At 35.5% G+C, this 21495-nt stretch overlaps 1 pseudogene; it reads right to left on the bottom strand.

Annotated features, from left to right (window-relative positions):
- Positions 1 to 1736: 1736 nt before the first annotated feature.
- Positions 1737 to 20616, bottom strand: LOC149256676 (F-box protein At1g67340-like; annotated as a pseudogene).
- Between the last annotated feature and the right edge of the window lie 879 nt (positions 20617 to 21495).

Here is a 21495-nt window from a genome sequence, read left to right as displayed (position 1 = left end):
AGAACTAGAGAAAGAGATCTGTGGACTCTCGATCCGCAGAAGAGGAAACAGTGTCAGTAAGTGGAGAAATCTAGCATGGTAAACATTGAAAATTGTTCTCTTAAAGAATGAATTCCTTACCGACCAAGTACCTCCTATATATTCATTCAACAAGTTGAACGGTTGTAGAAATCAAGATTTAGTTCATAGTTGAATAAGTGGGACGTAATGGTTGAAGAACTTTTAACCATCTAACATTGGATCTGACCATGCAGAGGAGTGAAAAGTGGCAACTAGGTGAGTTCTTCTGAGAGGGAATGCCTTATGGCATAACTAACAATTGCACCACAACATGTTGCAAAGGAAATGCCAGAAGGAAGAGCATAAATGAAGAGAAATGTGATATATTGTGATCTAAATGCAAATGTAACCTAAGTTTGAGTGAAATATCTTCATAAACCAATCCCAAAATTATTAACCAAATGTGTTCATGTTGATGACCCTATAATCACTTCACAAACAAACCCCAATTTTGTTAATCAAATGTGTTAATGTTGATGACCCCACAATCACATCACATGGGGAGAATCAAAAAAAAAATAAAAAATCACATGATAATGACAAGTAAAATGTCATTATCCATAACAACAACCAAACATTGTAACATTTGAACATTAATTTGAAAGAAAATTACCCTTGAAAATCTAGATGGGAAGCTTCCATCAAGCTAAAAGATGTGCTAGATAAAAATGTGACTAGGGTATTTTTAAGGTATTTTCAATATTATCTCTACTAAGAAAATATATTGGACATAAATGGATTTTTAATATTAAATTATGTTGATAGATACAAATATTTTGTTGTTCCCAATGTGTAAAAACGTTGTAGAGAAATGTGAGTTGGAAATTTTATGACAAACCATAAAGAACGAGAATGGTTATAAGGTTGTTGAATTAGAAATAAATTTTCATAATTAGAAAGAATGAGTAAGAGTTAATGACAAATCATAAACAACGAGAATGGTTAGAAGGTTGTTGAATTGGAAATAATTTTTCGTAATTAGAAAAAATGAGTAACAAGTTATATAAATAATCAGAAAGAAATTTTAATAACGTTATATTCATTAAATATATCAATGATACTTATAATCATTTAGTAAAGTATAGATGTTCTAAAGGAAGACTCACACTCGATTAATTGTATTAAAAAACTTGTGTTCGCAAATAAACACTTTCATATTATTTTAGTCTAAACACTCGATTTAGATGTTGAATTCAATTAAATTTCCATTTTATAGAAACTAAAAATAATGATAAACCTTGCCATTAATACCGCATTGTTTTCAAGTTCAGGGGATGAACTGAACCATTATGATGACGATAGATAACAATTTTCTTTTTTTCTCAAGATAATTATGATGGAATGATTTCGATAATAAAATTCGATTTTAACATTAAGTTGCATTTCATTTCTTTGTAAATAGTGTACAAAGACATGTGGTTCCTTTAACTGGTTGTACATGTGAATATGAAATCCTCTTACATTCGCTTGACTTGTATTTTTGACATGTAGTGTTTATGGTTGGACTATGTTAAATGTGTTTACAGTTAATCGTAGGAAAGAATACATTGTACGAAACAAAATTCTCATTCCAAACAATGGACACACAACTGGTCTGTATAAGAAGAACAAGAAGAGAAAGGTAGAAAATGGGGCAATTTCTTGACACAGACTTCCAAATTGGTAACAAATTATTGTTAAATCTCATATTTTGGTTCTTTCTCCTCCTTTGGATAATCTTCATCATTAATGGTTTCAACATCCAAGTAGTCGTCAATGGGTATGCAGGTGGGCTTACACCATATTTTCCAATCTAGGGCTTGGTAGGCCCACGAGTAGTAATTCATGGTTCCACAAATAGAGCAGTGCCAAAACTCATGCTTTCTCATGTCAGGCCTCTTGCAGCCAACATAAGAGAAAAGGCACAGTCTCGCACACTAAGGTCACACTTTGAACCACTCCACCATGAGCTTGGATTTCATATGTGATTCCGACAACGAGATGTTGCATCTGAAGTTGCTCAAGAGTGGGAAGGCTCGAAGAGACGAGGATGAAAATGCAGGATTCAAGGTGGTTGTGGTTATGAAATTTTTCACCGACGTCGATCGCAAGCCTTGAAGATTTTGTTTCGATTTCCAGTACTGAGGCAAGTAAATGGAAGCTATTCCTCAAGTGTTTTCCTAAACCAAGTACTAGTGACCTTCTGCAACGTTCTTGGAAATGTCGTAGCCATCCTGCAGGAAATGGTCTATCTCTCATAGGGCATTGATGTGGCCAAGAAAGGTTGCTCGAACGAATGCAGTCCAATTTTAAATATTACAATAGTCTTGTCTAACTTCCTTAGGCCATTAATAGGTGTGTCATTTATAGGTTTTCTTGCCAATGCTCTGCATTTTTTTTCGAAAGTATCAATCTGATGGTTGATGATAATTCTATCATCTAACACATGAGAGCAATGGCTCACAATGAGACACAGTGGCATGGAGGGGAGTTCTTCTTAGAGGGAACTCCTTATGACGTAATTGAAAATTTTCTTATATTTTCAGTTTGGAGAAATGTATTATTTATTCCATTCAAAATAGGGAGTTGATATATAATGTCTAAATAATATTAATAACAAAATTTATGTAAGTGTGGGTCACAAATCAAATAACACAACAAATATTTTGAGGAAATTTTTTTAATGTCATATTCTTTCAATTTTTAATATGTAGCTGACATATAATATTTACAAAATATTAATATAAAAAATAATACTATATATGTATGTAATATTTAAAAAAATGTTAATAATTAACAAACATATATATACAAAGAGAGAGAGATTGTTTTATATTTTGGAATATGAGGAGGCATATATTAACATTTTAATGTGGAGAATATGAATCATCAATGAAATATTTCAATGTCAACTATGTATATATTATATAAAATGAGTAGAAATTAAAAAGTTCTTATACTTCAAACATTTTAGTAGTGCTTTTCTCAAAAATAGCATAGATCCATCTTAATTCTAGATCTATTAGGAGTCAAAAGTAATCAAAGCTCTCAAGGTGGAAACCTTAAAGTAATCAAATATCTCGAGGTGCAAACCTTTCCTCGGGTTTTACACTAAAATAAATGTTTGCATCTTGAGAAATTTGATCCCTCTAGACTTTTAATAGATCCAAAATTAAAATAAATCTTCATAATAAACAATAATACCAAAATTTAATTAAAAATAAATAAAAACAAAAATAAAAAATTTCATAACATAAACATAATTCATACACCAATTTGATATTATATATATATATATATATATATATATAGATATAGATAGATAATTTAAAAATAACTTGGAATAATTTTATAAACTAAAACATTTCACAGTCTTACATCTAAACGTTTCATAGAAAATATTGAAATTTATACTTAAAAAAATATAATATATTACAAAATTATTAAATTGAACATACACACATTTTGAATCAAACAATAATTTATTAACTATTTTTTATAATTAACCATTTATAAGATCCATATTTAGAATTTAATAAATTTCAATGTGATTCCTATTTTGCACTAAAAATATATATTTGGAAATTATGTCATTTCACATATTTACAAGTTAATTCATTTGTAATAAAAAAATCTATTAATATACCTTAAGATGGTTTTTATTATATGTATATTATTAATTTAAATTGAGTAAATAAACTAGTAATATAATCATTGATAAATATTAATTTATAATAAGTATTATTGTACTTATTTATCATTTTAATAAAATTTGCAGCTTACTATTAATATTTTTTATTTAATTAAAAATAAATAAATAAAACTATAAATACCTCTTAACATATTTTAATAGCTAATGATTAATAATCATTATATATAAAAAATAAAAGTTTAGTGAGAGATTCTTAAAATAAATAAAACCTTGGTCATTAATTCAACTAGGAAAATTAAAATATACTACATTAACATGACCGAACATTTGTATTAACAAGGGGGGTTGCAGGGCGGCTAATTCCTGCCTTGAAATGAAATAATGGCGAAGAGGAGACCCCGGTTCAAATGATCTTTTTGCCTGTTGGGATTCCTGTGGCCCTGCTTGAATCCAAAGAAAGGAGAATGGACAAGAATATACCACAAGTGGGTTCAAATCATTGCTTCCCTTGCCGAAAGAAGCCTAGTTTTCAAATGATCGCATGATCACTACACTTGCCTCAAGGAAGGGGGCACAAGAAGAAAATAGATAGCCTGGTTCAAATGATGATCGCTTCGATTGTCAGAGCTTAGGGTGGGTTCATAATCTAGTTAAGGTTGATTCTAGCAAGTGTGAGTACTAGGGATAACTAACTAGCTTATTCTCGCTGGAACTATGCATAGATCTAGGTGAATACACGAGACAGGAAACAAAGCATTGATTTACCACTGAGGTGAAAAGCGTGCAATTCTTATTAGATATATCGATCATTTGGTTTTTTGTGCTCCAGTCCGAAGAGATGTTTATAAAATTATCCTACATTAGAAAAAAGACTTATCACTATGGTGCAGGTATATGAAGACCACTGTGCCTTGCTACGACACAATGAGGCCTTGAAAAGGCACTCCAAGGCTCCGAAAAACAAGCCCACCCTCCCTGCTCCTCCAAATCATGATGGCATGGGTAAATGAATATTGAATGGTCAGCATGATGGGTAAATGAATCTATCCACACTGTTGAGAATAAATCGAAGTCTCCTAGTCCTGAGCTATGCTCAGGCAGGTGAGGACCTGAATGAGATGGGCAAAAATGGTCATTGAGAAGAGTTTTGTGTTTCCTGTTTTTGTGGGGTGGGGAAATAGTATGTAGCGAGCAACAAGTGAAATCCAATTGATCGAGAGCCCCATATCCATTCAGAGATCCAAAGCGAGTAGTAGAAGCAAATTCTTCGAGACGTTTTCGCTCATACAATTTTATTATGAAACACTCTTCTCAATTGCACTAGATGCCAACAATATCTAGTAAGATATTAGCTACTAGGATTGTGGGAGCATTACATAAAATTATTTCTATTCAGTAAATCTTGGGGCGAGACAGAGTATAATCTTGTACAACAGTGGCATAGCCGTACAAATATGTCCCTAATTGGTGGATCCTACATCTGCACCAATCTTAGCCCCACCTTGAGTGACGATATTAATTCCTATGTATCCACGACTTGCAGAACCATCAGATAGAAGGGGAAACAAAACCGATTTTTTATTATTATCACCAAATGTTGCATCATGCAACATCTATTCACCAATTTGGGTAGTTGTTAGTGTCACCATTGTTTGGAGCATCACTACTATGTAACCTCGCATGAAACAAGTGGTTGGACAATGTAATGAACATAATTTGTTATTTCATAATATAATCACTGTGGATCTTGGTCCTCCTTAGTTATTTTCATTCATCATTAGAAACACAACCACGTATCTCTCATGTGATGAATGCCAACCTTCATGCATACCAAATTCCATATTCATTGAGTGAACTCTTACACATTGAGGGTGGCTAATGTGACAACCAGATCAGTGTCAAGGAACAAAAGATGAAATTTTATTGAGAGTAGAGATCATGTCCTCCCCTCGGCACATTTAGGAGACTAGCAACTTCATATTGTCTGTAAGAAGACCAAAAAACTCAGATTGATTGTAGCAGCTTCATAGCCAATATAGAACTTTGTTGGGGTAGTGTTTTGACAAATCCCTGTGGTAACAATATTTGTGACATTAGAACCGGTTAGGCCATTTTCTATACTTTTAACCAATCTATGTGACACCAGAAACGCGTAGTCCATTTTCGAAACTTTGTGGATGGTACTCTTAAAATCCCTTGCTTTATAGTTCATCGGCTAGCAGAGCTTGATGCTGCAAAGCATGTTGAAGAGGAAGCATTTCAAATGACAGAAATTGGTTGGATGGTATTGGACGAAGTGGATTTGTTCAATGCATCTGATGGCATATTCACTTGGGATGGAAATGCGAGTTGAGGGAGGAGCAGTTCATTTGCAATGAAGGGTCTCCTGTAAAAAATAACTTTCATTTTGTGTTGGTAATTTTGAAGGTTTCCACTCAACTGCTGATCCAAGATCTTTTACTTACAGATGCATCAAAATTACATATAACAGAGCTAATTAACCATGGAACTTAAAAGCGCATAAACAATATGGAAATAACGAGAAGAGCTTCAAACCATGACACAATGATTTGATTATGGAGTTCGTCCAATTCGGTCTACGTCTTCAGGTCTTGCTCAATAGTTGGGAGGCCTTCATTCATTAAATGGCATGGAAAGAAAGAAGTACAAGCAGATTTTTATATAAAACATCCTTATACCTCCAATCTGGAAGATGGACGAAGAATGGAGAGCCTAGCTTTAGAAACAGATAGTACTACTAAACTCCTGGCGCAGAATCGTGCAAAAACACCTATCCAAACACCCAATTTGGATAATCGGGCCTTCTGTAACTTCTCAAAATGTCCTTGCTGCTAAGGCGAGGTCTCGACCTGCTGCCAGGGTCAAGGTCTGCTGCACAATATATTCTGAATTAATCGGCCAATCCTCTCTACCTTTCTCTGACTGGGATGGTCCTTTATATAAGATGGCGGAAAAATACCTTAATACTCGAGCAATTCCAAACAAACGTCAAAGTTTAGCAAGCGGGCATTTCCAACAGAGGTTCTCGGGGCCCTAAATAGTGTGTGGAAACAACTATTACAAACATAGAAAAAAACCTCCATCGAATAGTCCAAACATACCGTTCATTTTAAACCTCAAATCTACAAACAATACAAGGAATTGGTGCTTCCCTGAACCCGACAGCATTAGCAGGCAATTAACATTTTTTTCAATCAGCGGACAAAGGTGTGCCTGTTACATTAAGAAATGAACACACGGTAATAAAGGCAAATCCATCGGCAATTATAAACTGCAGTTTAATAAATATCGTATCCGGGATCCATCGCAAATCGCAATCGGTGGATAAACCAAAACCCATACATCAGGCGCTTTGTGGAACCACCGAGATTATTAACATAATGTACAAAATATCGTGTTCGGAAGCCCCATCGCAAATCGTAATCGGCGGGGTGTTACTCTATGAAACTGCTCCCACTGCGATCTGCGATTGCGATTCATCGCATCGCAACCTGACTTGCTCCGGGGGATTGTCTAGTCAATTTAATGTCTTAAATTTCTCTACATAAATTATCAATCCGGGTATCGTAAACTGATGAAGTGTGGTGCACCATGTGTGCTTAGTTAACCTTTTTCTTACTTCGTTGTTTTATAGATTTTATTTTGTTTTGGGGTTTTGTTTTTGTTGGTTTCCTAAAGTGTCTAATGCAAATGGAAATCCTATTCTAAGGTCTTAAGAATACTTTTAAAGGACAAGTATGGATAGAGATTTCAAGACAAGGCTTATGTCCCTAATGGTAACTTCCAAAACTTAGCACTTCAAAAGATCTCAAAACATGTTATTGATGGAATTAGTACTTAAACAAAAGTGTAAATATGCAGCTACTTCAATCAAAATGGAATGCAACAACCAATCAATGAGCTAGTGACTATGAAACCCAGTATCCTTGCTGCTGTATAAAAAGAAAACTGAACTTAGAACAATTCAAAAACTGTAAGAAAAGTAAACTAAATCATATTACATCAACTCATATTCTGACCCCTCACCATTCGACTCGCTCTGGCTATAGGAGGTAATCATAAACAAATTGACCAATTCGATATCTAATTTGCATAAAATGAAACTAATATTAAACTACACATTCATACGTCAATCCCTCACCATTCGACTCGCTCTGGCTATAGGAGGTAACTGAAAATGACATGAGAAATTCAATAACTAACTTGCAGAAAAATAAACTAATATCAAACTACGCATTCATACTTCAATCCCTCACCATTTGAGTCGCTTTGGCTATAGGAGGTAACTGAAAATGACATGAGCAATTCAATAACTAACTTGCAGAAAAATAAACTAATATCAAACTACGCATTCATACTTCAATACCTCACCATTTGAGTCGCTCTCGCTATAGGAGGTAACTGAAAATGACATGAGTAGTCTAATATCTATCTTGCAGAAAAGTAAATGAACAAAACAAAACTGAAAGAAATAACAATGCTGGAATTAGAACTCAGAAAAGAAATCAGCAGAAGGACAAGATGATTCCATCATGTCATTAGTCATTAAAAAGCTATGTGCATTACTAATCTACAGTCAACCGATTGAACACACTTGCATGAATTAAAATTGCATGAATGAAAAATCTAATCTATCAAACTTGAAAGCAATCAAATGACATAATGAAATCAAAGCAAAATTTACAAAATGAAATCTACTCTACCTTACATTCTAATATGCTCCATGACATCTACTTCACATCTCCTTCCATGTTGAGAACATCAAAGCTTTATTCAAATTCTTCAAAATTACAAAGTACAAAAAAGCTCTCCAAAGCTTTCAAAAGCCATCAAAGAAGAACTACAAACTCCAAGCTAAAGACTCACAAGCGAAAAGACTAACTAATGAAGGAGAGAGATCTCCTATTTATACAAAAATATGAGAAGCCATCTCATTAATGAGAGTCCATGAATCTCTCCCTCTACCTCTAGAGTCCTAATCAAAATAGGAATTGATAAGACACATGTCTTCTTAGAGTTACAATACAATTAGGAGATGTGACACATATCCTTATGATCCAATGATTCTTTCCACTCAAATTCGAATTTGGCCTTAGAGTGCCACATAAGGGTCTTCTAGAAGCCTCCTTTCAACCTACACATGTCAACAATCTCAACGCATTTGTTAGGTATAAGCATATGCACATTATTTTCTAATTTTTAACCACAAATTCACTTAAAAGATTTAGAATTAATAAAGATTGGAAAAACATAAATGTGACCCTAATGATAATGAAAGTGGGATAAATGTGGTGACATAGTAGTGAAATGGAGGTGATATAATGGACATAATATTGAAAGTGTAATGGAAATGAATGACATTTTCAAGACTCAGCATACCCCCCAACTGAAGCTATTGCATGTCCTCATGCAATATATATTACATTAACTCTTTTGATTCTTGAGCTTTGGTTTAACTTTGCATGATATCATTTGATAACTTCATATTTTTGCAAAGTGTTTTATTTGAATTGCAACATGGTTGGTTCTTGTGTTACAACCAATTTTTTTTTTTTTTTTTGCTGCATTCTATTTTGATCTTTGAACTTTGCATAATGATATTTTGATTATTGTTGCAAAGTATATCTTTATTGGATTGCATGATGGTTGGTTCTTGTTTGACAACCATGATTTTGTTTGTATCCAATTTATTCTTTAAGCACTTTTTCAAAAGCCATTGTATGCTCATAATAGCAATGTAATAATTAATATATGTTGGAAGTATGTGGGCTCCTGCATATAATATGGACATGGCAAGATATGAATATGAATGTATTCCCCCCCAACTGATGGTATTGGCAATTTTATGAAATGAGGAAGAGAAATGTTTTTCCAACAATTATCATTCTAGCTTTTTATGGAATTCTATAGTCAAAAGTTAGAAAATGACGTACCTTCACTTACCCTTTGGAATGGATGAGTTGTATGTGTGGTGGATGCAAAATTCTGATCATATTCTTCTTCAAGTGGCTGAACAAGAAGAGTCATGGATAGAGAGATAAGATGACTTTTTATTGCTTCTACTAAAACTTGCTGAATCTGCTCCAAAATGTTGAAAATAATAGTCTTCATGTCTTCAAAACTCGTTGGCACAATTCCTACTATGTGAAAAGATGTTCTGATGTCGAACATAGTAGGAAATTGTTAGCTTAGTGGCCATTAATGGATGCCACTAGTCAACACGAGAACTCTCACCATTGATGACAATGAGAGTCAAGATGCCCAGACACATCTTGCTAGGTATGAATGAATTTGCCGATGTCGAGTCACCTAGAAGATCTAACGAACAAGGGACATTAATGTATTCCCATTGTTTGTCAGCATGAGGACTTGCCATTAAGGCATGCAAGCCTCAAGGTGTTTTTACAAAGAACTTAGACTCAAAGGACTATGGACTCAATAATTTGCATTGAAGCAGGGCTTATTTGCGAAATGAAAATGACAGGAAATGGAAGATGAAAATGGAAGATGGCAATGGAGAGCAGAAATGGCAATGGGCAATAAGCATATGAATAAGCCTCTTGCTTTTATTTGTGGGTTATGAATGGAGAAAAAGAGATGGAAAGTATATGTGAATGTAAATGGAAAATATGGAGTAAATGGTTTATTATGAAGTATGGATGTAATGGAGACAATAGTATCTGAAAGTTTTTCAAGTGTTTGGATCTGAATTTGCATCAACATATTTCCTCTTTGTTGCTAATCATCCTCTTATGAAACAAATTGGTCCCTTAGAGAGACACCATTCTCTTGTAGTCATTTGTCCTTCCTCCTGGAACGTGCAAAAAAACTACTACTTCTTCTGCAATGGAATGTAAGATTATCAAAGGAGAGAGATGGCCAATCTCTCTAGTTATGATATTTACACACAAAACTAAGAATTTGTATTAATGAAACAAGTTCTCAAAGGAAAAATCAAAAGAATTTATTCCTGATTTGGAATTAGTGCCTCAAGTTGATGTTGCTTCTTTTCAGCAATTTATTTCATTATTTTCCATTTCAAACTCAAATGATGGATGTCTCATTGTGTAGATCTTGTTGAGATCTTTCCAATGGTACTTAAATCATAAAAATCTGATTTTGTATGAAAAAGTTAGGCTGATTTGAACAATGAGGTTTTTCTGGCTGCAGAATTAGAGAACAGATGCGGAATTGGACTTTAGCTGCGGAATGTGCACAGTTTCTGTAGCTAAAAATATTGAATCAAAATTTAGCCATTCATCTTTCATCATCAATCCAAAATTAATCAATACCTTCAGAAAAGTGAGCAAATAACTTATTCATTTCATTGATTCAATTTTTTTTTTTTTTTTCTTGACATGCAGCGACTTAGTGTGGCGACTCAGTGATAACATTCAACCTAACTTCCTTTTGACGGGGGTTTTTTTCATCGAATTAGATCAAATGAATAGGACATCATCCATGTACTGACATTCCCCCAGCCACCCATGTGGCTTTTTTTGCTTGATGACACCTGCAACCTAGAGTTTAACAAAACAGCTGCGGAAAGTTGAATCAGCTGCGGAAAGTGGCTGAAACAGTCAACCATCAGTTTTGAATTTTTTTTTTTCTTTTTTTTTTGTTACAAAAACTGTGTAATGATATGCTGCCTTGGAATTATTAAGGTCCGTTCTGTCTCTTACAACGTAGATAGCCAGAAATTACTTTCAAGTGTAAAAACATGCTGCCTTGGAATTGTAACGTTTCTTTTCTAGTCACAAACAAGATAACTGGCAATAGCCATTACAACGTTTTCCAGTAACTTGCCGTCTTTTCCAGATGGTTATATACTAACAAGTTTAAAGCATAGTACAACATGAAGAATACTCGAAATTGTACAAGATAAAATTTTATGAAGCAAAACAATTTGCTCCTTGACTATGAACATGGTTATCAAAATGGTTATAACAGTCAAATGCTTCAAGTCTACTTCAAAATTCACGAGTATCCGAACCCCCACAATGTTCAAAGGCAGTCCTTATAATCAGAGGTACAGTTTTGGGACAATTTTTCCTTGGGTAAAAGTCATTTTTTTTTTTTTGGTCTAAGCTTTAAAAGCAAACCAAAGTGATCGATTGGCAACACAGGAAGAGTCAAAGTTTGAGATCATCCTCTGGTTTTCTTATCCTTTTTATGGGAGAGACCAGGAATGGGATTTGTCCCTATCATATCAATACTCTCGACCTCAAAGTCTTGAAAAGGGCAAAACAGTCTATCCAAGCGCTTTTGCAAGAGGTGATTTCCAGTTACCATTTGATTTGCTTTAGTATCATATGTCCAGCCATCCTGACCAGATCTCAGCTTCACCCAAGCATCGTACCATCCATAAGGAAGAGGAGGAGCATCGTCCAGCTTATCATCCTAATTCATATCTCCTCCAAAACAACATTTGGTAGATTATTCAACAGATTCAAAGATTCCTTTCCCTGAAAGACACGCTCTGCACTGTACATTTGATCCTTGTGCAAAGCTTGGTTCACGTAAGGGAGTTAAAACAGAGCCGTCTTCAATTGGATTGCTGTTAACAGGTGTTATGTTTATCAGCAAAGAGCCGATCCAATTAGAACTGTTATTAATCGAGAAGTGGCAGAGCAAGTGTTAGACGGGTGGCAAAATCAACAAACGATTTTAATGACAGAGAGTCGTATTTCAACTACAGCGTGCCGTGTTCAAACTATTTCTTGTTCATTTAATAGAAATCATTTTTCATGCATTCAGAGACACAGTGGATGACCTGGCAGCCAAGAAAATCGGATCTGGGTGGATTTCTCAAAGAAATCGGAATATGGCCGCAACTGTTAAAAAAACACTTTTTTTTCACACGCGGCAAGCAAAAAGAGGCTCCAAAGAACCGAGGATATCTCCCAAACCGCCACGAATCTCTTAAAACGGTTTCTGGGTTATCTAACTGACCCTACTAGCAAAAAAACCCATGTTTTCGTTTTTCAAATTCACCTCCATCTGGCCAAATCGTGCTCTCAACGTTTGACTTTTTTGCTATTTATGTTTTTCTGAATTGCTACATTCGGCTGTGAAATTGATTTTGAAATTTTTTTAGATGCGATCACAACATAGAAAGATGTAACCATTATTTAGTATCTTCTTCGATTTCTTCAGCAAAAATATTCCTTCTTGCTCTTCCTTCAGTGTAACATGAAGACCTGCCATCAACGTGTAGTTCCCTGCGACCTTTAGAGCTTAAATTAGACAACAATAGATTGCAAAGACGTCTCACAAATTCTATCATCTTCACATCTTCATTATTCTTTCCTAAAACAACTTTGTTTGCCCTTATTTAAATAGCCCATGTTCTCTAGAATTTAAACTTCGCCATTTGCAATTTGGGATTTGGTTGCTGGCAAGATCTCTTCAACATATGAAGGTTGTGGCTGCCAGCACTTTGTCTCGACTTCAAAGTCATGGATTTTGTTTGGGATCAGATTTTGCAATGAGACTTTGTAAGCTTTCAATGCATATTCCACCATCGTTATGATATAAACTCACTTCTAAATGCATTTTTATTTTTTTAATGATTGTGCAGGTTTGTTTCAGGCCAAAGCTTGAACAGGAATGCAGATTTCTATTGAAGCCACAGTGGAAGCTAGGATTGAAGATAGTCATAGATTGTTTTTTTTTTTTCTTTTCTTTCTCTGAAATTGTAAAATTTTATAAAAAGGATTAATGATTTTCAATTTCAGACCGCAAAGACTTCAAGAAAAACATGCTAAAAACAGGACTTTGACTGAGGTCTTAGGCTGGTTTTTCATCGATCTGAGCTGGGAGACTAGGATAGGATCCATGTCGAGACAATTTTGGAGATGCTCATGTGGTCGGTTTCTTCACTGGACCCCTGTAACATGCTAAACCTTGAAACAGCTGCGGAATTCTCAACTAGCTACGGAATCAGGGTACTTTCCGCAGCTAAGTTGCAAAACCTTATTAAAACAGGATACAGTGTTTTGAGGACCACTATAAACCATAACTAATCAATTTTGGACAATTTGAACCTATCAAAGCAGTTGAGTTCCATTTTTTTTTGAATCAATTGAAATGATGAAGTTTATTTTGTCTCCTTTTTTTTTCTTTTTCTTTTTTTTACATAACAATCCTTTTTCTGATCCTCCAGATCACACAAAGTGCAGGAGGAGAGCATACTCAAGAATTATTAATTTTTTTTTTACTTAACAATCCTTTTTCTGATCCTCCAGATCACACGAAGTGCAGGAGGAGAGCATACTCAAGAATTATTAAATTTTTTTTTTAGATGTAAGAAATAAGGTCTCCTAATTACACTTCCCCGGCAACGGCGCCAAAATGTCTAGTCAATTTAATGTCTTAAATTGCTCTACATAAATTATCAATCTGGGTATCGTAAACTGATGAAGTGTGGTGCACCATATGTGCTTAGTTAACCTTTTTCTTACTTCGTTGTTTTATAGATTTTATTTTGTTTTGGGGTTTTGTTTTTGTTGGTTTCCTAAAGTGTCTAATGCAAATGGAAATCCTATTCTAAGGTCTTAAGAATACTTTTAAAGGACAAGTATGGATAGAGATTTCAAGACAAGGCCTATGTCCCTAATGGTAACTTCCAAAACTTAGCACTTCAAAAGATCTCAAAACATGTTATTGATGGAATTGGTACTTAAACAAAAGTGTAAATATGCAGCTACTTCAATCAAAATGGAATGCAACAACCAATCAATGAGCTAGTGACTATGAAACCCAGTATCCTTGCTGTTGTATAAAAAGAAAACTGAACTTAAAGAAATTCAAAAACTGTAAGCAAAGTAAACTAAATCATATTACATCAACTCATATTCTGACCCCTCACCATTCGACTTGCTCTGGCTATAGGAGGTAATCATAAACAAATTGAGCAATCCGATATCTAATTTGCATAAAATGAAACTAATATTAAACTACACATTCATACTTCAATCCCTCACCATTCGACTTGCTCTGGCTATAGGAGGTAACTGAAAATGACATGAGCAATTCAATAACTAACTTGCAGAAAAATAAACTAATATCAAACTACGCATTCATACTTCAATCCCTCACCATTTGAGTCGCTCTGGCTATAGGAGGTAACTGAAAATGACATGAGCAATTCAATAACTAACTTGCAAAAAAAAAACTAATATCAAACTATGCATTCATACTTCAATTCCTCACCATTTGAGTCGCTCTGGCTATAGGAGGTAACTGAAAATGACATGAGCAGTCTAATATCTATCTTGCAGAAAAGTAAATGAACAAAACAAAACTGAAAGAAATAACAATGCTGGAATTAGAACTCAGAAAATAAATCAGCAGAAGGACAAGATGATTCCATCTTGTCATTAGTCATTAAAAAGCTATGTGCATTACTAATCTACAATCAACTGATTGAACACACTTGCATGAATTAAAATTGCATGAATGAAAAATATAATCTATCAAACTTGAAAGCAATCAAATGACATAATGAAATCAAAGAAAAATTTACAAAATGAAATCTACTCTACCTTACATTCTAATATGCTCCATGACATCTACTTCACATCTCCTTCCATGTTGAGAACATCAAAGCTTTATTCAAATTATTCAAAATTACAAAGTACAACAAAGCTCTCCAAAGCTTTCAAAAGTCATCAAGGAAGAACTACAAACTCCAAGCTAAAGACTCACAAGCTAAAAGACTAACTAATCAAGGAGAGAGATCTCCTATTTATACAAAAATATGATAAGCCATCTCATTAATGAGAGTCCATGAATCTCTCCCTCTACCTCTAGAGTCCTAATCAAAATATGAACTGATAAGACACATGTCTTCTTAGAGTTACAATACAATTAGGAGATGTGACACATATCCTTATGATCCCTTGATTCTTTCCACTCAAATTCGAATTTGGCCTTAGAGTGCCACATAAGGGTCTTCTAGAAGCCTCCTTTCAACCTACACATGTCAACAATCTCAACCCATTTGTTAGGTATAAGCATATGCACATTATTTTCCAATTTTTAACCACAAATTCACTTAAAAGACTTAGAATTAATAAAGATTGGAAAAACATAAATGTGACCCTAATGATAATGAAAGTGGGATAAATGTGGTGACATAGTAGTGAAATGGAGGTGATATAATGGACATAATAGTGAAAGTGTAATGGAAATGAATGACATTTTCAAGACTCAACAGGGATGATTCCTTAATCTTTTGCGATGTACGATTGCGATATCGCAAATCACAACCCGACTCTGTGATTGCGATATATCACATCGCAACTTGTCTTTATCTAGGGGCCGATTATTTCACCTTCTCCTTTTGCGATGGGCGATTGCGATTCGATCGCATCACGACGTTGGGACGATTTTCCTTAAGCCCTGACCTTTGACTTCTGTGATACGCGATATGCGGGACCAATGGAAACGTGCCACTTGGTGCTTCCCCATTTGCTGAAGAGTCTTGCCACGTTATCTTCTCTTGCCACCTGCATAAGTCAAACCTCATTTTTGACTTACTCTAACTTCTTCAAATGAACTTGGATTTGAGTGTCATTTACACTGTAGGAATTGGAATGACGAGCACTTTGATCCAATGCTAATTTTATCCAGATTCTGTCACTTTGTGTTTTGAGCCTTCTTACCATGCCACTGGTACTTTCTGAAGATCCACCTAGATCAATCCTCCCCACTAAGAGATTTTGGACCGCCAAAATCTTTCTCAATCAATTATAAAGTGAGGAAATTGCTCCATCACCTTTTTCTTCATCCATCGAGCTTTACTCAGATGCATTCCTTTTGAAGCCCACATGAATGTATCCATCACACTGTCTGTGTCCTCACTAAACCACACTTTCAACCACCTGCATAGAAAGATGGTACATCCTTTGCAATTATATACAAACCATACATGACTTAAACAACCCCTCACTTGCCAAGCATTTATAAAACACACTCTTTGGTCAAGGATTACATAATAAAAACCAATACCTCAACTATTCATAAGAAAAGGCCACAAACATCATCATTGTGTTTTCAAGTGATGGGAAACACATCATCACTTTTAGATTTACTTACAACTCGTGATTTAGAAATCGTGGCCATAACAAGCTACTAGATCTAAAAAAACCATATTTTACTTAATAAAGAAGACCACCATAAATGTGGTGTATTCGTTTGTTGATCATTTTCACTTGTTGGCTTCTTTATTGATACCTTCTCGGCACAGAACATATTTTGCGTGGCTCCCTGGTGTCCCACCTAATTGCAGTGACTTCCACGGTTCTTTCTCCTCCAAAATTTTTGAATTGTCTTGGAGAACTTTCCCCTGATGTGCCTCTAATAACAATTTATGGATCCCTCGTTGTCACTGGAATGTAGTGAGATGCCCTTTTTATTTGTTGTTGGTAGGTCACTAGATTTTTTGGAGCATTCCCCAACTTCCTTCCTGACATACCCAAGTCCTGCATGACGAGGAAATTCCTCCACTTTGATGGGGTTTATGATGTCGTGGCCATTAATGCTGAGGCCCTTCCCCTAATACCCCATTTTATTCAACAATTTGGATTCGATACCTGTAGTATGTTTTTCAAAAACAGTGATATCATCATCAGGAAAGGTACATGAAGCTGAAGAGTCACTTTTTACATCAAGGCGGTTATGCTGCAACTTTTCCAAGGGTTCAGCCTTGGCTTGCAACTACCGTAGCAACCTTTGTTTCTCCCTTTCAAATTCTTGTAGGAGTCTCCTTAGCTTAGTATTCTCTACTTGAATGCTTTGGTTGATCTCCTCAAGTGCCCAGAGCCATGCCGCATTAGGTGTCCTTTCACCTTTGGTAAAATATCTATTAAGACCTTTGTTTCATTGCCCGAGTCAGAACCCAAATTGATGGGTGCATCTGCTCCAATCCCAAGAGTTGAAATCTTCCTTTCATCACCGGAATATGACCCTAGGTCAATTGGTATACCTTGGGTAAATCCTCCAGCTATGACCTTCCTGTCTTCCTCTGATTCAGACTCGTGATCTTGTTGCAGGGTGGAGTTTTCTTCTGCCTCCCCCTTCTTTCATGCCTCCTAGGCCTCAACTCAGGGTGCAATTTCTTGCAATTCTCTTTGTCGTGTCCCTCTTTCTCACAATGTGTATAAGAGGGCTTTACTCCTCTTCTCTTGGTTGTTGCAGCTCTTTTTGGGTTGTCATTTTGTGATGCCAACCTAAGTCTATAATACACACATTATGCAAATAAAATTGCATGTCACTGGTCCCAGGCCTTAATCACCTGATCCATGGCGAAAATCTTCTGAAACCAAGGTTTAATGTTCTTAGTTAAGTTTTATGTGGAAACGTTATATTTGACTATTCAATAGTCTAAACCTTCTTTAACCTTTCCAACGGAACTTTATTCACCCTCATAAACTTTGGTTAATTCTATACCCCGCGCATATTAACTAAACCCCACTCTTAACTTTGGCGATATTCGAACTTAACCCATAAAACCTTTATCCGCTTTATTTCTATTTTAATTCTTATATAATAGAACTACATATAAAACACACGTAAGCCTTACCTTTCTGCCAATCCACGACCTTTGCACATTTTCCGACGCTCTACCTTTATTGTGTCCAACCTCAACTATTGATTTCACTCCACAAGATCAACGGCTGTCATGTCGTATCACAACTTTAACCCATTCATCTACTAGAACTCAAATAACATAACTTATGTTGATAACATATCGGGTCCACTTTTTCCCAACCTTATCGGCTTCAATCTCCGCCGTCGATCTTACCATTCAATACGATGGTTGTTGGATTACTCGATCAATAGAACTAATCGATGATCCTCCACTGTTGATCAAAAACCCATTTGATCCAACGGTTAACAACGATATTGGACGAACCACTTGCACGAGGATTACCCGCTCAATAAAGTGGTTTTCTCTCTCCACCTGAGTGCTACATGTCGGTTGATTAATGGAATCGGGTGACCACTCCAAATTACAACTTACCACTTTTTCTCCACCCGATAAACCATTTCGACCTACGAAACTACTTTTCTCGCGCAGTAACACTCACGCATTTTTCCCTTGCAATAACCATTGATCTAACAGATCTGTCGATCTGACGATCTAGATCTATTCCTCCGCCATTCTTCTTCTACCATTAATATCCGCCGATCTAAATGATCTGACGGTTCCCGTTCTTTTCTGCCTACTTCGCTTTTATGTCATTTCTTAGTGTTTCTGCGGTTTCGGGTTTTTACTTCAGGGTTTCAATATTTAGTTGTCCTGCAACACAACTCCCTCTTGATTTAACTTTGCATGCTCTTAACATAGTCACTCTTGAATCTTGACTGTGATCCTTCAAATGGATTCAAGTGATCGAATACGATCCTTCATATCACTTCTTCTCTGTGTTTTGCTCGAACTCCACCTGCAACCTTTGTTACACAGAAATTGCTCTAGTTCACACACATATTAACTAAATTACTCCATACAGACATAGAAATTAATCTAGTACACACACACAAACTCAAAATCGAGTTGTTTATGTTAATAAACAAGTATTTACATAAGATTCTCTCCTTGGCCTGATCTTCTGTATCAGTGGCCTCTGTTTTCCTACTTGCCTATAGGCTTACAATCAAATCTCTAACTCACAACCTCTAACTAGCTAACCAGCTAACTATCTCACTTGACTATGCATTTTAGGCTTACATTTATACAGAAGGATTATACAACCAATTCCTAGTTTAGATCCATAACCTTCTCAACAAAATCCTAAAATCTCTTCCTTATCCCTAAGGATCCTCTTTAATCCACAAAATCATGAACTAACTCCTAATCTAAGTTTTACAATTAATTCTCAAATCTCTCAATCTCTCAACTATCTTGATTCTCTCATGTTCTCCTACATTCGAGAACATTTACAAATATGCCTCACTATACTTAATTAAATCCCTATTCTAGCTTCTCTCATTAAAATCACTCAAAACCTTAATAATTACATTAATTCAACACTTAGGAAACCAACTTCCTTAAAACACAAGACCCCCCTATGTCTACTAAAATACAATGATTCTTCTGAGCTGAATGCTCCTGCATCATTTTATTGATGTACCCCCCTTCTCTCAAGATGCATGGCCTTCACACTGGCCTCATTGATAGTGGCAGGATTGAACAATAATAATGCATGTCGTATGTAACTATGTAAGGAACCGATATACTTAGTTACAATCTCTGGTGAATCTACTAGAATGCTCAAATTCAATGCTTGTTTGCTAAATTCTTCGGTGAAGTTTTATACATTTTGACCCTTGCTTTGCCTTAGGTGTTTCCACTCCATTAATGTTTTTTGTTTATATCCCAAATGGTAAAACAGATTCTTCAATGCAGAAACAAAATTTGACCATGAGGAAAAAAGGTTACCCATGTTTTTGCTGCCTTGCAATCTACTATCCCACCAAATGAGAATGGTGCCACTTAGAAGAATCGATGCCAAATAGATCTTTGCCTCATCTTCCTTGATCTGTTAGATCCGGTAGTAGACCTCAATTTGCCTAATCCAATTATTGAGATTTTCTACATTACACTCTCCAACATACATAGGCAAGTCAAACTTTACATATAGTTTAAGGAAAGGTTTCTTAGATGTATGTCTGGAGTCGCAATTGGAGTGATGAGAATTATCACTTGAAGAAGGAGAGGGAGGGGTATCTTCTCCACCATCAACTTGATCTACCGATCTTCGATCATATGCATCTCTTCTTCTCGTGTTGGAGGGCCTTCTCATACTCTGAAACAGTTTGTCCACTTTCTCAGCCATATTGTAGAATACCTTGCAGAAATTATGTTCTTCTTCCCAATGAGCCTCTTCATTTGCCATGTTTCTTCTTCGTTGTGTATGTCCTGCTTCTGGTTTAGAGGACTTAAGCGTTCCTTCTCCTTTTCACAGTTTGTTCTAGGTTAGCTTATACTCATGCAATTCGCATCAAAAAATAACTGTTGTGACACCAAACTTGATCCAAGACTCTTTACTTACAGATGCATTAGAATTTCATATAACATAGCTAATTAACCATGGAACTTAAAAGCACATAAATAATATGGAAATAACCATAAGAACATGAAACCATGACACAATTATTTGATTACGGAGTTCGTCCAGTTTAGTCTACATCTTCGGGCCCTACTCAATAGTGGTGAGGCCTTCATTCATTAAATGGCATGACAAGGGAGAAGTACAAGCATATTTTTACATAAAACACCCTTATACCTTCAATACTGAAGATGGATGAAGAATGGAGATACCAGCTTCAAAAACAAATAGTACGAGTGAACTCCTAGCGAAAAATCATGAAAAATCCATATTCAAACACTCAATTTGGATAATCATACCTTCTACAACTTCTTGAAACCTCCTTGCTGCTCAGGCGAGGTCCCAACTTGCTGCCAGGGTCACAGTCTAGTACACAATAGATTTTGAATTAATCAGCCAATCCTCTCTTCCTCTCTCTCACAGTAATGGTCCTTTATATAAGCTGGTAGAAAAATCCCTTAATACTCAGGTAGTTCCAAACAAACGTCAAAGTTTAGCAAGCGGAAGTTTCCAACAGAGGTTCTGTGAATAGTATGTCGCAACAACCCTTACAAACATAGAACAAAACTCCATCGAACAATCCAAACAAACCGCTCGTTTTAAACCTCAAATCTGTGGACAATAAAAATAATCGGTGCTTCCCCGATCCCTGTGACTTTAACAAAG

The sequence above is a fragment of the Pinus tabuliformis genome, chromosome 7, assembly GCF_031772625.1.
Source record: "Pinus tabuliformis cultivar Carrire ecotype Pingquan chromosome 7, CPIR1, whole genome shotgun sequence".
NCBI classification, from domain to species: Eukaryota; Viridiplantae; Streptophyta; class Pinopsida; order Pinales; family Pinaceae; genus Pinus; species Pinus tabuliformis.
This window is presented reverse-complemented; position numbering and strand designations above follow the sequence as displayed.